The 16,032-nt window shown below is 36.2% G+C and overlaps 1 protein-coding gene and 1 long non-coding RNA gene across 7 annotated transcripts in view; one reads left to right on the plus strand and one right to left on the minus strand.

Annotated features, from left to right (window-relative positions):
* Positions 1-16,032, minus strand: part of CSMD3 (CUB and Sushi multiple domains 3) — a 578,243-nt gene that overhangs the window by 367,500 nt on the left and 194,711 nt on the right. The gene's annotated exons all lie outside the window — the stretch shown is intronic.
* LOC146768453 (uncharacterized) lies at positions 1,785-14,762 on the plus strand. Its single transcript, XR_014953031.1, has 3 exons — positions 1,785-7,243; positions 8,738-8,828; positions 9,364-14,762. It is a non-coding gene; the product is annotated as an uncharacterized LOC146768453 (long non-coding RNA).

Here is a 16,032-nt window from a genome sequence, read left to right on the forward strand (position 1 = left end):
TTGGAGTCTCTCACTTGTTTTGCTTTCAAACCAGAACACAGAGTTTAATACTTACACAGAAGAATACACTAAAGGACAGAGTATCCACCTGTTCCTTGAAAGGAGAGGAAAGATACTCAAAAGAACAGTACCTGATCAATGACCTGTCTGGTTTGGCTAAATTATGCTAAAATTAGGCTGTACTTGTATTAAACATAAATTTGAAGTAGCAACATATTATAGCTTATTGCATCTCCTGCATTTGTACACAACATATACTCATTACCAAAGACTTATGGGACCCTTTCATTTGTTCTTCATGATGACCTTGACCCCATAAAGCAACACTTCACATAGCAAGATAAACATCTTTTGCAAAGGATCCAAGCCACAATGCAGATTTAAGGGCACAAGATTAAAACTCAGGTCTCTCATTTAATAAATGCATATCTGTTTAAAAAAAGTAGTTGCATACTAAAGAAGCAAAGCTGATGTTAACTCAATATTTAATATATTATTCTATCTGAAAAATCCTGAAGGATTTAATGATTAAGTTATCATATCTCTCCTGTTGCGCCAAATCAGTTTGTATGATGTTTGTATTGAAGTTCAGACACTAACCTAACTTAACTCTTTGGTCAAGTACTACAAGAGTAAGTATTTTGTAGGACTAGGCATATCAATATTTTTCTTATGTTTCCAATTTCACTGATGAGTTTAATGGGTCTTAATGGCATTTATTATAGATGTGAGTGTCTGTTGGATGACAGCTTTGGTTACTGGCCTTTTTTTTTTTTCCTGGAAATGTTATATCCAAATTATATTTAATCATTGCAGATCAATGACATTTCTCTGACCTATATTGTCAAAAAGCAAAGAAAGCTCTACCAACTTCTTACGTTTCTTACAAAATCTATTGTTGTCTAAACTGATAACTCGGGATTTAAATCTTTTTCAAGATATCACATGCTAATAAGTGCTAATAGGCGTTTTCAGTTATCTTTGTATAATAACAAAGGTCAACAAAATGGATAATTGTCTGTAAATTTTGCTTCTGTGAAGAATTTCCAACATAAAGTAAGTATTTTAAGAGCTGTGGTTTCCCTAGAATTTTAATTGTAGCTTACATTTATGCAGTACTAATATTTATAATATTACTATATCTGTTTTTCAGAAAAAGACTAAGTGAGACATCTCTGTGACAGAAGCTATAGAACTTTAATCTAAGTTGAATTTTTCATTTAATTGTATGTGTGAAACTCAAACTACTGATGGGTTGCATCAGGGCTGCTCTTCTGTCAGTACACTCATTAATTCCCTGCATGATTAAGGAATTGTCCGTCTTGTGAGATAGACTGGCTTCAGAAAAGAGACTAATTTGAAAGGTAATTACAATATCAAAATAAGCAGATGAGACTTCAAATGATGAAAACAAAAATAACACAGGAAAAGATTAACTTGAAAATAAATCAAGCATATACATAAGGAAAACAAAAGAAGAGGATTGTTATTCTTCTGCATTGCCATAGTCCAATATCCAGTCATACCAAATGACAGAACACATCATTCCAATGAGAAATTAAGCAGTCATAATTCAGTCTTTAAAGAGTAAAGTAAAAGTATCTTCCTAAAACAAGCTCATTATTAATGGTAAATATTCATTAAAAAAATAAAGGAAAAATGCCCAAAAGAAGAGAGCCTAAAATCTACCACTCTACTAGAATTTTGAGGGCATTATAACCCAAGTTTTAAGTGGTTACAAAGTTAGTTAAAGACCTAATTCTTATGGGAAGTCCCTGTAATATTTATAGCAGGACTGAGCATTTTATGTATCTGAGAATGAGGACATTCACAAGTTTGATGTTATATTAATTGTTGTTTCTATATCTCAGAACTACAGCCAAATGAATTACAAAAAGCAGGTTTTTATTTTTAGAACAGTAAATTGCCACTCTTCAAATTGCCACTCTTTAGATTCATGAGCTATTTAGAACTAAACTAAGGGTTTAGGTTGAAACTTCACTGCAATCACTTATTTCTGACTTATAAAACAAAAAAATGAATACTTAAATAAGTGAGTATTTGGGAGGAGAAGGAAAAAAAGAGTTCTACATTATTTAACCTTGAAAAAAATACTTGTTGTGTAAGGTACTTTAATAATCTATTGATTAATTTTAGAGTTATTAATCTAGATGGATAAAAATAATTCACCCTTTGACTCTTTTTGTTAAGTACATTATGATGTCTGAAAGACTGAAAAAGACATCTTTGTTTTAAAAATGTCAGTGTTGAAATATATGGAAGCTGTGTCTTGCCTTTGCAATGCTGGAAAAAGTTTAATTTTAGAGTAGAGTTACTGTCAAATAAAGAAGCTTCATGGGAAGCCTGTGTATGATCATTAAGGACTTAATAAAGGTCCAAGTGATGATTAATGAAAATTTATAGTACTGTGGATATTAAATGTTGAAAAGTGTCAAGATCAAGAAATACTTTTTAAATTCAGAAGTTGTTTGCATCCTATAAAGCCAAATGTTCCTATATCAAAGTTTTCCAACTAATCTCTTGACTTGACAGAATAATAAAGAATGGGGAAAGGAGCCTTCTAAACACACAACTGTTAGCTCATGATACATGTAATCTTGTCTTTGTGACATAAGAAAATGACACTGATGGACAGTGGTGTGTCCTGATTGCCTGCAGGTCTAGTAAAAGCTGGTGATTTTCATATGGATGCCAGGGTCTTAGAAGGAGTAGCTTTTCATAAATGTGATGCAAATACCTGATGTACAAAGTGACCCTGCACTTGCAAGTCAATTTCCCTGCGCAGATCATAGAAAAAAATATAAATACATATTAACTTCACCTGGCTGTACATGATGGTTAACACATGGGTTTTCTACCACACAAGCTGAGACAAGTTGCACAAGCAGCTCATTGGTGTATTTGGTGAGACCAAGCTCAGGGCAGTCAATAAGGAGCAGAGGCAGACGAGCATGGGTGCACCACTGAGAAGACACAGGCCCACCTGGTGCAGGCTGTGCAGTTCAGGCCGCCCACAAAGGCACTGATCCTGCTGGCCCAGAAGCTATGATAAAGGGACACCAAGAACTGTCACAGGATGTTTTTTTCCTGCACATGATAAATCAAGCTGTCTCCAAGAATCTGAAATCTGAGGGCCTTGGCTGCAGAGTGAAGGACCCTGGAGAGGTATAAAGATGAATGCGATTATCTGAGCATTTTCCGTGTAATCCTGTACATTTCTTCCCCCTACTTTCACAGCTAATCTAAATAAAACTAAATTGAATACAACTTGTATATGACCAATACTTCTTTAGGTAACAGTCAAACTGAATAACTTGGACTATTGCCTGTGAGAGGCTTACATAATTTACATCTCTTAAAATGTTGCCACACTCAATTTCTGAACTGGCTGTTTTCAATTCTATATAAGAAATTGTTATACTTACAAGTATTGCCTGAATAGGAGAAGGAAGGTTGTTCTTGAGTCTTTCTGGTAAGTGTCAATAAATGAACAAAACTAAATACTCAAAAATATTACACTTGCCCTACAATTTGATGTTCTGCAATAGTATTTGTTACACACAAAATCTTGTTGGGATAGAAGAGGTCCATGTCAAAATTATTATTAGTCCAATTAATGCTTTAACAGACTAACAGTCTGAATATTGAAAAGTCTCATTAATACTATCAACTTATTTATTTAAAGAAAATTTTCTGACATCTATTTCTTTCCTCAGGTGTTATGTACAAATTTTAAGTGTCCCTCTGTATCCTGAGATCAGCATTCATTCTTTCCTAAATAGAAGGGAAAAAATTTTATTGTGAGTCATTCTGCCCCTCTAATGCACTCTGGTGAGGCCCCACCTGGAATACTGCATGCAGCTCTGGAGTGCCCAAAACAAGGTAGGACATAAATCTTATGGAGTGCAGAGGAAGTCCATGAAAATGCTTGGAGGGATGAGGAATGGCTGAGAAAATTGTTATTTTTCAGCCTGGAGAAGGAATGGCTCCCGGGTGACATGGCTGTGGCCTTTCTGTACCTGAGGGGAACCTACAAGAAAGTTTGAAAGGAATTTTGACAAGGTCATGTAGTGATAGGACAAGGAAAGTGGCATTAAGCTAAAAGAGAGTGGGTTAAGATATTAGGAAGAAATTTTTTACTGTAAGGATGGTGAGGCATCGGACTATGTTACCAGAAGCTGTGTATTCCCAATCCCTGGGAGTCCTCACAGCCAGGTTGGATGGGGCTGCAAGTAACCTGGTCTAGTGAACAGTGTCCCTGCCCACTGCAGAGAGGTTGGAACTAGATCATCGTTAGGATTCTTTCAACCCACACCACTCTATAATTCTATGACCAGTGTATCCTGAGATCATCATGATACCACTCTCCTTCCTCAGTCTTGAATCATCCTTGGGCTAGCTGATGCTTCCTAAACAGAATCTTTGTTTTTTCTCATTGGTCCCCAGCCTTCTCCTGATCCAATTATCATAGAGGCCCAACATGTGTTGTACAGCAGCTGCCTAGGGTTGTCAAACCTTTGGTATACATGAGTCATATAGTCACTTGAACAGTAGACAAAGAAAAGATAAAAACAGCTCAGGTCAAGACATTCAGAAGAGTCCTAAGAGAATCAGATCAATACATGGTCATACAAGGCCTGTAGCCACTTCCCAGTAATAAGGCAAAAGTTGTATTTGCTGACTTACCAGTTGCTATCAATATGGCCAGATGCACACTAAAGAATTTGGAGGCACTAGAAATAGGAAGCAAAGAGTACTTATCCATAAAGCTATTTCTCATTTAGCTTCTTCCCATAGTCCTTAGTATTTCATGTGACAAAAGTAGTTAAAATGAACACCTCATATAGGTATGCAGTGGTCAAACTGGTAAAAGACTAATTGTATTTTCTGTAGTGCATGAAGGGAAATTGGCATGCAGATCAGGATGGTGATAAAGTTTAAAATATAAGTCAAATTACTCCCACTCTGCAGCAAAATTAAGAACCCCATGGGTCTTATAAGAAAAATAACTTCTAGACTGAGTTTTCCTGAGTATCTGCCACTCTAATTGCTCATATTTAGATATGCAAAATGCAAATGTATCTTAAAAGAGTTGTTCCTTAACATTAGAATAAAAATTTGAAATGCTGTCATTAAAGTCTGAGTCAGTTATATTATTTCATCTTTTAAGGGTGATAATAAGACAGTCCTGAAATGCCTTTGAAGAACAACTCATCAATACAAAGTAAGAGGATAAACATTAAACATTTCAATTCAAACTACAGGTGATCTTTTTCTGATACTTCACTTGCTCCTTTCTTCCTCCTGTTTCTTCCCTTTGAAAATGTATGAAGGTAGATACCAAAATCTGCCAGGAAAGGTTCATTTTACTGCATAGTGTAAATATATTTGTAGTCAAGGAATGCATGCTGATTATTCACAGAACCATTCACCTTATCCTTCACCTTCTATGGAAGGTGGATTAATATTTTGTTCAGCTATATATTATTGAAGAACTTTCTTCTATATATCCAACACACTGTCTCCTTCTAATTCTACTGGATTTATCACATTAGACATTTAATTTTTTTTGTTTTATTACATTTACCTATTGTGACTTTTCCCCCTTCTTCAATATATCTAAAAGATAAGAAATTTCTTAATAATTTTATGCAACTCTCATTTCAAAGTGTTGGACAAATACCAAGAAACATTCTTTACACAATGAGGATGATGATAATAATAATAATTTATAAATTTCCACCACAAAAATCTAAAAAAAAAAAATCAGAAACTGCCTGGGCTGTAAAGGTACCCTCTTGACCTTGGTTAGGTCTGCCTGGGTATTGTGTTAAGTCTCTGCCTCAGACCCTGGAACCCCATTCTAGCTCAGCCTAAGACTGCTTCAGTTCTGTCCTTGGTTATCTCTGTTTGACTGGGCTCTTGGAGGGATTCTGGACCTGGTTTATCACTTACCACATTGGAGGCTGTTACTTGACTCTAAGTCCCTGTGTTCAGCCTCTGGAGGACTGCAGATCATACATGAGTGAACAAGAAATGTGGACTGTGTAGAGTTCCTCTTGGCTCACAGTTATCCCTGCCTTGCTCCTGTTGCTTCTACATAGAGATGGATTTCAAATCTCCCAATTAAACTGGTCTAATCATTAAAACTGCTTCCTGTGACAATTTATGTCCTTTAAACAGCACTACGAATTTACTGTATTCTGTGTACTTGATCATACTTCTCTTTACTGTATTTGTAACCTTCTTATTCAAAACTTGTCTGCTGTATTTAGGGAAGCATTTCTCAGTTTTTTTCTGTATGGAGAATTTTTAAGATGTTATGATAAAATTAAATGTAGATATCATACACCTCCAACACTTTTACTTTATAGACATATAAGCAACAAAATTCCTTTAAAACTAAGGACCAAAGCTTTGAAATTATCTGAGGAACAAGGAGCATGATAGTTTACATTTAGTCCTATTAGATAATAATTAAAAAGGAAGAAGAGGATTGGGCAAGTAGTATCAGCATGCATGCAGAACACCTCATTTCGACAGAAATTACTTTTATACTTTACAAGACTTTAGATGCTAATTCCTAGTTTGATGGTTCCTAATAAAAGAACCTCCAAAGCGAACCATTAAAAACACATTATCTGACTCTATTTATATGAATAGGTGAGATTTTGTAATCTAAATTCCCTTTGGGGATCTTGTTAAAGGAGGTTTTCATAACAGAAACTGTGCAACTAGGAGGATTGTATTGAGTTTGAGTGACAAGGTTTTGGTAGAAGAAATGGCTTCTGTGAGAAGTGCTAGGAGCTTACCCTATGTCTACCAGAACATGAGGGCCAAGGATGAGCTCACCAGCAACAGTGGTAACACCTCTAGGATATGTAGAAGGATGGATTGTGAGAGAATATAGACAGTGCTGATGGCAATCTCGTCCCTGAGGAGTTGCTGATGTACTAATTATCAAAGAGTAGGAACAGCCTTGCCTATAACAGGTCACAGCTGTGTCCAATCAGGATGGTCTAATAAGGATGAGCATTCTAAAAGAGTGGGTTAGCTGGTTGAGGAGTAGCTGGAGTCAGTTGGCTGTGCTGTGGAGTTGCGGCAGTGGAGCATGGTTCAGGTGGTTCTGCTAGGGACAGGAAGAAGTCAGCTGGCCGTGCAGAGGAAAGAGAAAAGGAGTCAGTGTTGCGAGGAGTTGCCCATAAGAACTCCCAAAGAGAAGGTATGAAAGTTTTACAGTAAGATAATAAACTAATAGTGACAGTCAGTCCCCATCCACTGTCAATTGGTGCCAAGCACTGATGCCAGCAACTGGTGGCCCATATGGGGATGGATCCTGATGAGGATAACATATTTAGAAGAGGGGAAAACTGCTGCACAATTGCAGTTGGAAGAGAGGATTGAGAATACGTGAGCAAAACAGCTTTGCTGACACCAAGGCACTGAAGAAGGAGAGAGAGCTGGTGCCCTGGGTGTTGGAGAAGTTTCCCTGCAGCTTGTGTGAAGACAATGGGGAGGCAAGCTGTCCTCAGAAAAGTAGTACAAAAACCACTGAAGATCTTTCTCTAATCTGACAAAGACATGAAAATACCAGCAGCTTTTGTTTCACTGAGGAACCAATTTTTCTTGTTTTCACTTTCCTTGTAATGTAGCTAGAAGCTCTCTCCGTCATTGTCTTTTATATCCTTTAGTAATTGTAATTCAGCAACTGTGATAGCCTTTCTTACCGTGTTCTCAAAGCTTCTTAGTATTTTATGCTTTTATTCATTAGTCATGTGGTTCTTTTCTCACCTTTTGCAAAATTTCTTTCTGCTCTGTATACCTTTATGACTGCACCAGGAGCTTTAAAGGTCTTTTACTATGATCTATATCTTTCTTTTGAAAGAGGATAGCCTGTTATTATGTACCTGATATATGGACTTCCACTTACTGCCGGATCTCCTGTGGTTTATGTTAACCCTTCTTTTTTGAAGTTGTTTTGCTAAGTTTTTTAATGCCTGATGTCCTTCTCCCTAGTATTAGTGTCTTTTTATTCATAAACAGTTATAAAATTTTGTTCAAACTGCCTTAACCCTCATATTTTTTGACAAATATTTTTTTCCATAAAAAAGAAACAACTTGGTATGCCTATTTAATGCCATCATTCTGTTTTTTCAGCTAATTTCCAGATGAATTAAATCCTCCTTTTCATCAAATATTCTTTTACATGTAGCTATTTTTTCAGTTTTTCAGAATGCAAAGAATGCCTTGCTCTTCTACATCAACATTCAATGTTGGCAGCACTAGTCTTTTCCTTTTTATTTAAATTCAGATATATATTAAAATATAATATCAAAGGATATATATAATTTTTATTTTGCTTAGATCAATGTAGACAAATATATATACCTGATATTTTATACAGTACCTTCCTTTTTGTCTATTTGGTTTAGCACCAAAAAAACCAATTATTTTTCTGGCTGAATACTGTTCTCCCCAATGGCATCTTACACTAAACTCTGATTTCTGCCAGGTTTAGTTGCAAACTTCAGGTCATAGTGTTTGTCCCTAGATTTTATTCATGGGAAAAAAAAACCATTTTTTAATGGGAAAAAAATATATTCTCTTGAATGACTCGGTTGTATAAAATGGTTTTCAATCTGAGCACCACAACAGATACTCCTGCTGCCATGAATTCTGAGCCACTAAAGTTTAAATCTATGTCCCATGTTTCCAGATGAACCCAAAGGAAAATCAGAGACCAAGAATACAAGAAAAGTAATCTGGACTCCACTGTGTAAACTGAACCAGACTATTGAAACCACCAGGTTCATTTCTTACCCTTTTCATGTATTGGTAGCAACCTTTGCACAAACTAGGATGAAAAGTCATATTACATAAATCAAACTTTTATTTAAATCAAGTTAATCATTTTTAAACAGCAAAACATACTTGAAATTACATGTTTAACAATTTAAGCTTTATTTCTATGGAATCTTTATAGAACAGAATAATAAAATGTGCTGCTCTACTTCACAGTTTTGGGGAACCTGTGTTCAAAATCACCAAAACCAGATGGAATGGCAACATTTCTGTAACACTCCTATTTATGTCTTTATATGCCTGATGCACCCAGTACAGTAATAAAAATAATTTCCAGCACATCTAGCAAAGCTGTGGCTTCATAGTTAGTGAAATTTTAAGTATAAATGTAACTTTCAGCTACCTAGTTTAAATTCATTAACAGTTGATAGAAGGTCTTGCTAGTAGATTCATTGTAAATCAAAGCTAAATGAAAAAAAATACTCTAAGGACTGTTATCCTTTGCTTCTGTCATAATCACCTCTCATTTCTCTCCCACAGGAGCTGAACTCTGCTTTAAATTGCATTCAACACTGAAGCAATTCCTTAATCCCACCTTATTACGGAATTCCCCTTTTATAATTAACTCCCTGGAAAATACATACCTCAAAAATAACCAAAACACAAACAAGCAAAGATGCATGCATTTTGGGATGGAATCTCATCTTCTATAAATTACACAGGATTGGAATGTTCAGTTAAGAAGTTGGAAGCCTCAGTTCAAGTTTGTTTTGATTGTTTTTCTTGAAAGGCATAGTGTCAGTTACTAAACAGAAAATAAGCCTTATACAAACAGTCCTTCACCTTACCTTTAACTTCCCTTAGGACATCCAGGACAGCACATTGTTGCTTAGAAAATAGAGATGATGTTTTTAAGTTTGTCCTCTGACATAAAAAATAATAGGGAAAAGAATTTCTGCAGAAGTGCTATATATCCACATGAAAGATGTCAAAACCTATGTTATATGGTTCAGGAAGAAAAAGTATGTACTATATAGTAGGTAATTTTTCTGTAGGTTCAAAGGCACCAGTCTGGATTCCAAAAAGGCTGATGGAGAGATGTGAAGCTGCCAACAACTTAGTTATGGACTCATGCAGAAATATCCAAAGAGTCTACTTAGCAAAGAAAGAAGAATGGCATTCACTTGATCAAGATATATCTTCATTAATAAGTTTTATAGTAGAGGATAAAAAAGTAGTTGACTATGAAAAAGCCTCACAAGAAAACCAAATAAAGCTGCCATTGGAAGTATACTTTACATATTATCATTTATTATGATTAAACATTAGATGATATCAGATGAAATTGCTTAGTCAGAGAATTGTCAAGGCTGGAAGACCTTTAAGATCATCAAGTCCAACCATTAACCCGGAACTACCACTCTAATTCCTAAACCACTAAATTATATCACCCAGTGCAAGATCAAACATGTCTTAGGCCATGACCACCCTAAGAGTGAAATTTTGCATGGCCTACTGTATGCAAAAGAAATAAACATACGGTAGACGTACATGACTGGTTTATTTTCATTTTTTACTCACTGTTAATCAATAAAAATGGCCAGAAAGATGTGGATTGTTACTAGTCACCTATGTATTGCATGGCAACTAATTATAAAAAATTGTTCTGACACTAGTTTGACCTTGTGTTGATCCTTTATATAATGGAATTGCATTAACAGATTCAAAGGATGCTTAACTATTTGTTTCAGACACTGGTTCATTTTACAACTGAATTTGCCTCCTCCATCTCCTAATGGGATATTCACAGGCAAAACAGATGGACAATCACAAAAAGAATTATCCATTTGTGAAGTTTTGATTAGCCTGTAGGGCTTATATAAATAATGTTTTATTTTGTCAGAATTTATTAATGAATGCAAAGAATTTCATTTATATATTCAAAATGTTATACTTTTAGCTATTTTAACCTGAGACATTAAACAACGAATTATGAATGCCTGTAATTTATTCAATGTACAAAACATACTAAAATTTTTAATTCAGAATCTAGAAATTAGAGTGATTTGGGACTACTTCTTTAGAGATCACTGCTCTCACACAACATGCCACTTACTTTGCCGAATACAGTGAACATGGCACAGACTCAGAACATATGAAAAGAAAATGTGAAGTTTTAATTATTCTGGAATGAAACAATTATGCATTTTGCAGTTTAGTTGTTCTTTATGATTCGGGTTGGTTGTGATGTTTCTTCCCTGCCTTGTTTTGAGATTTATGCTATCCTAATACACTTTCCCCCACCATACAGCTCATGCAGTATAAAACTTACTTACGAGTTCAGTAACTGATGTTTCAGTCAAGAAGACAAGAGCAATTTCTCCCTTACTACTCCAGCAATTGCCATCCTGCGACTATAGTGAATGACCACATCAAAACAAGTGCAGTATTCTGCTGGAGTAAGCACACTGAAAGTGCTCCCTGTTAAATCATTGAGCCGTCTTCCTACCTCCATTTTATTCCCTAAATATGTTGTAAGAGACTTCCAATTTACTTTGCTACTTTTCTTTTTGTTGCACTTTTTAAGTATTCATTAGCAAAATCCCTCAGGTCTAGATTATTATTTACGTGGTTTCTACAAAGCAGAGTTACAAATAAACCACACTGGAAGCACTCTGTGTGTTTCATCAAAGAAGGATTAAAGTGACCCATGGAAGCACAAAAGCAGTAGTCTTTGTCTAAGAGGGATGTGGGAAAACCAGAGTACTGTTCTTGCATACAAAGATTTGAGAGAACTGTTTTTCAATTTGTTTCTAAATGTTGATAAGAGTTAGTGAAATAATATAATCCTATCTCTATTGAGAAGAATATACATAAAAAACCCATCCAATGTGTAACTGCTTATTTGATAACTGCTGAATATCTGACTCCAGATGAGAATAACTTCATGCATATTAAAAAGTACTATCAGAATAATGAAAACATGTGGCTTCAGAGAAGGCTTACAAATGTTTCCTTTTGCAGTGCTCCTGAACATAGAAAGTGTAAGAAATTAGGACCAGCTTCAGAAAAGTTTACTTAAAAGAAGTGTTTTTAACCACCTTTTGCAACAGCAACAACCAAATGCTGTCTTCCTGACATTGTGTACATTATTCAAAATAAAATATTTCATACAATCACAAGAATGCATTAAATTAAGGATACAGTATAAAATATATAAAGAAAATACAACAACTCTGTGAAGTTTCTGCATCTACTCTAAAAGGTGAAAAAAAAATAGTAGATCTTTGCATGGGAACTGTTATTCAACATACAAGTACCTGAGAAGACAACAGATCAGGCTTTATTTTGACAATAAACTTGTTCTATTCCTTGAAGAAACAATATTCCCCTCACTATGTGCCTCACTGTTGTCTTCAACTTTTGTGTTTCCTGCTCACTAACACAGGGGAAAAATAGCTTGGTTTTAACTCGTATCACTTCCTGGTGCTGTTCCTTTGGGACTGGGTAAGTGCCTGAGCCACCACAAGGTAGGGGATGAGTCAGAAATAGAAATGGGGATATGTTTTTTTTCAAAAGCGGCATCATAGTGGCCATGTAAATTGTTAATTTGTACCACAGTGAGCCAAGGGGATTCTGTGCCTGCACCTGACTCCTTGTCTCATGCAAGTACATGCTGGAATTTAACACATAGTTTTTTCACTGATACTTGGCTCCCTTATGTAGTTATAATTCACATGTGCCAGATAAGCTTTAGCATTTAGTATTCTAGAGGAAGACAGGGCAAATCATGTCTCTGGTCATTTACATGTCCCTGTAAGATGAATGGGACAATTTGAGACTGACAAAGGAAGATCTTCAACCCATGAGCTAGGATTGGCCATATCAGCTAACCTGCTCAGGAGAAAGGTCATACCACTGCCTATCCATAAGGAAGAAAGAGAATGCAGGCTATGTTTGGACCTCAAACAGATAATTGGTAATTGTGTGGCCCCTCGGGGCCCCTGATGGGGGGAAACCTCTTTAGGTTTGCAATAGCCAAGTTGTTCACCTCCAGAGGAATTTCCTTGCTTCTGGCTCTGCCTCAAGGGACTCCTGGCATGATTTTTTCTTAGTTGAGTTACACTGACACCGGGGCAGAATTGTGCGGCCCCTCAGGGCCCCTGAGGCTCCCCTGATGGGGGAAAACCTCTTTTTAGCAGTTCTGTGCCAGGATTGAGAGATGCACAGGACTTTTTTTGGTCTTCAAGTGGCTGTTTTTTTTATTTTATCTGAAGTTTGGCATGCCATCTGCAGCAGACTTAGTACTCAAGAAAGTACAGCAAAAATGTCACATGATGTACAGTTTCAAACTCTCTTAAAGCTGTTTTAGCCAATTAACTCTTAAAATGTACTTTATTTCTACCTTTATACCAATAACTAATCCTTTGGCTGACCACATAACCTTTGCACTGCAGCTTCCCACAATCACCCTGTGCCACCAACACTGCAGAAAATGGAGTAGATGAAGAAGAAGCTCAGACAACACCCAAGATCCTCCATCTTGTCTCCCTATCTGCCTCTATGCTAAAACCCCAAATTTCTCACCCTGTGACAAACTACACTATTGTCTGTTATCTATTTTACACACTTGTAGACTCCAATTCATCCCAAAGTCTTGTTAGCCCTCTTCATAGGCAAAGATTAAAGGCACTGCTTCCCTGAGAGTCAGAACCCCTCAGGACAGGCAGTGAAATATTTCCTGTGCCCTGGGTTCCAACATGTAATACTAAATTCTTGTGTGTTGATTCTGATGGAAAACAATTATTTCTAAATTAAAAAAAAATGCAAAAGTTTCCTCCCATGAGGACAATCAGGGAATTAAGATTGTCCACATAAATTGTTCAGACTCCATTTTGAATAAAGGTGTGAGAAACCTTGCCTCATCTAAAAGCTGAGTCTGCTTTCAGCAGTAGATTGGTCGAGTCAGCTCCTGACTTCCCTTCCATGTAGAACTATCCTGCTTATAAGGTTTTGTCATTTTGTCTTGTGTTTCCTTACAACCCAGTTATGTGGACACATACATAACCTATTGAATTCCAGGATTAAACTCTGGATTTACACCTTTGGTTGATTTCTATTTCCATGGATATGACAATTTCTAGAAATCATATTTGTTGGGAAGGATGGATAAATATAATTATTCATAAATAATATAGCCAGGATGAGAACAGTCCTCTCTGCTGGCTGGACAAGGCCCCTGCCTACGGATGGGTTCAGGGGACGGGTCCATCTCACCCCCCAAAATGTATGGTTCACCCTGCACGTGTAACCCTCCCCTAAAACATCAAGTGCCTGTAACCCCATTGGCCCAAATCTTGTTCCAGCCCACCTTGAAGCCCCCTGATAAGGGATCTCTGAGGGTCCAGATGCCCTCTTGGATCTTCCCCCGTCTTAGAACTTTCACCCTCTCCTAGAGCATCCTCTTGTCTCTCCCCTCCCCATCCCCTCAAGCCTTGCCACGTGCTGCGTCTGGCAGCTCAAAGCAGGACCTTTCTGCATCCCTAATAAACCTGATATCCCAAGAGCAGCCTTCAGAGATCTCTTATCTCCATTCACCCAAACCATCCTGGAGCACAGCACTCCCTACACATATTCTTCTTTTACTAAGCACTAAATCAAAATGCCACAAAGTAACTTTTATAAGAAGCATAGACTTCAAGGTCTCTACCCTTAAGTGACAGATTTTCATCATGTAACTCATGTTTATGCGTATCTATTCTGCCTGCAAAGTTTGAGGCATGTTTGTCTGCACTTTGAACTAAAACCTGAGAAAATGCAGAAAACTCCAACAAAATAGGGTATTCAATATGGAAGGGCCTTCTATTTCTTCAGAAACACACAAGAACAAATAGTACAAAATAACATAAGCAAAGCCTCTGCCTCTACTGTTAAATATATGATTTGATATGTTATTCCTCTCTTGCATTCAAATCTTTCTCAGTTTCAATAAGAATTTGAGAGTACCAGATGTAAAACCAGTTTCAAAGTCATTTTCAGATGATGATTGCCAGATAGAATCACACAACAGAACAATGAAAAACATGTCATTAACCTCCACAGTCACTGTAACTAATTTCCTTCCTAAACACTCATTGTGCCTGAACCCTACACGTCACAGAATTCATTGTGCTTCTTGGAGGGTTCCAAAAGACCTCATGGAAATACCACAGGTGAAATGCTGAATCACCAAGCAAAAAATTAAATCACAGAAGCAAACAGTAAAGGACATAAATACCTGGTTTCTATGGAAAACTTTTGTTTCCAAGAAAGCAAAGAACTTCATTTTTGTTTTCAGTCCTTCAGAAAAAGATAAAAATGATAACACACAATGGACAGATTATCAAAGACTCAAACCAGATAATATTTTTAGCATTGGTCTTCCTCCTATTCCTGGTTTTCTGCTTTTCCTGTTCCACAGTTAAGCATTATCTCTATTACCTTCTGTTCCCTGTTTTATAAGAAAAGGATAAATCCACCCCAAAACTTGGCTAATTTTTGCAGTGACTTTTTTCTTGTTTTTATGGTTTTTGTATGTTTCGTGTTTTTTTTGTGTATGTTTGGGTTTTTTTGTTGTTGTTTTTGTTTTGTTTTGTTTTTGCAATTAAATCCAGTAAAATTAATTCTACCTACTATCAGTAAACAAATACTCTGATAATTACAGGAGGTCTTTATGACTGCACTTTATTTGCTCTATTAATTGAATAAAATTTTGTATCTATTTGGCTACAACCATAATATTTTTCTGCAATAATTTTTCCTATGATAAGCAGGATCAATTTTGCTACCATTATTTAAATTTAAATTCAACCATTATCAGATTACAAACTTTTTCATCTGGGGCTTTTAGCATACTTATTAAAATAATATTATTCATAAACCTTACCTTTCTGAGTGCTTCCTCTGAGCATTAAACACAGATTTAAAAACTTTGTATTAGTGAGAAAACAGTAATAATTATCTAGCAAGTCAACAGGCTTCATTACTAAAAAAGAGACTGTTATACTTGTCACTCTCTAAGTTGAAGTGATTTTTCAAGAAAATAAATGCTGGACCGGAGGTAGAATTTCTTTTCCTCGTATTTTAATCTCTTCTTATGAGAACCTTCCTTCTTGTCTTGTCTGTTTTGCATTTTTTCCTTCAACATACTATTACTTTCCTTGATACTTG

The sequence above is a fragment of the Lonchura striata genome, chromosome 2 (assembly GCF_050655825.1).
Source record: "Lonchura striata isolate lonStrDom1 chromosome 2, ASM5065582v1, whole genome shotgun sequence".
Taxonomy (NCBI): domain Eukaryota; kingdom Metazoa; phylum Chordata; class Aves; order Passeriformes; family Estrildidae; genus Lonchura; species Lonchura striata.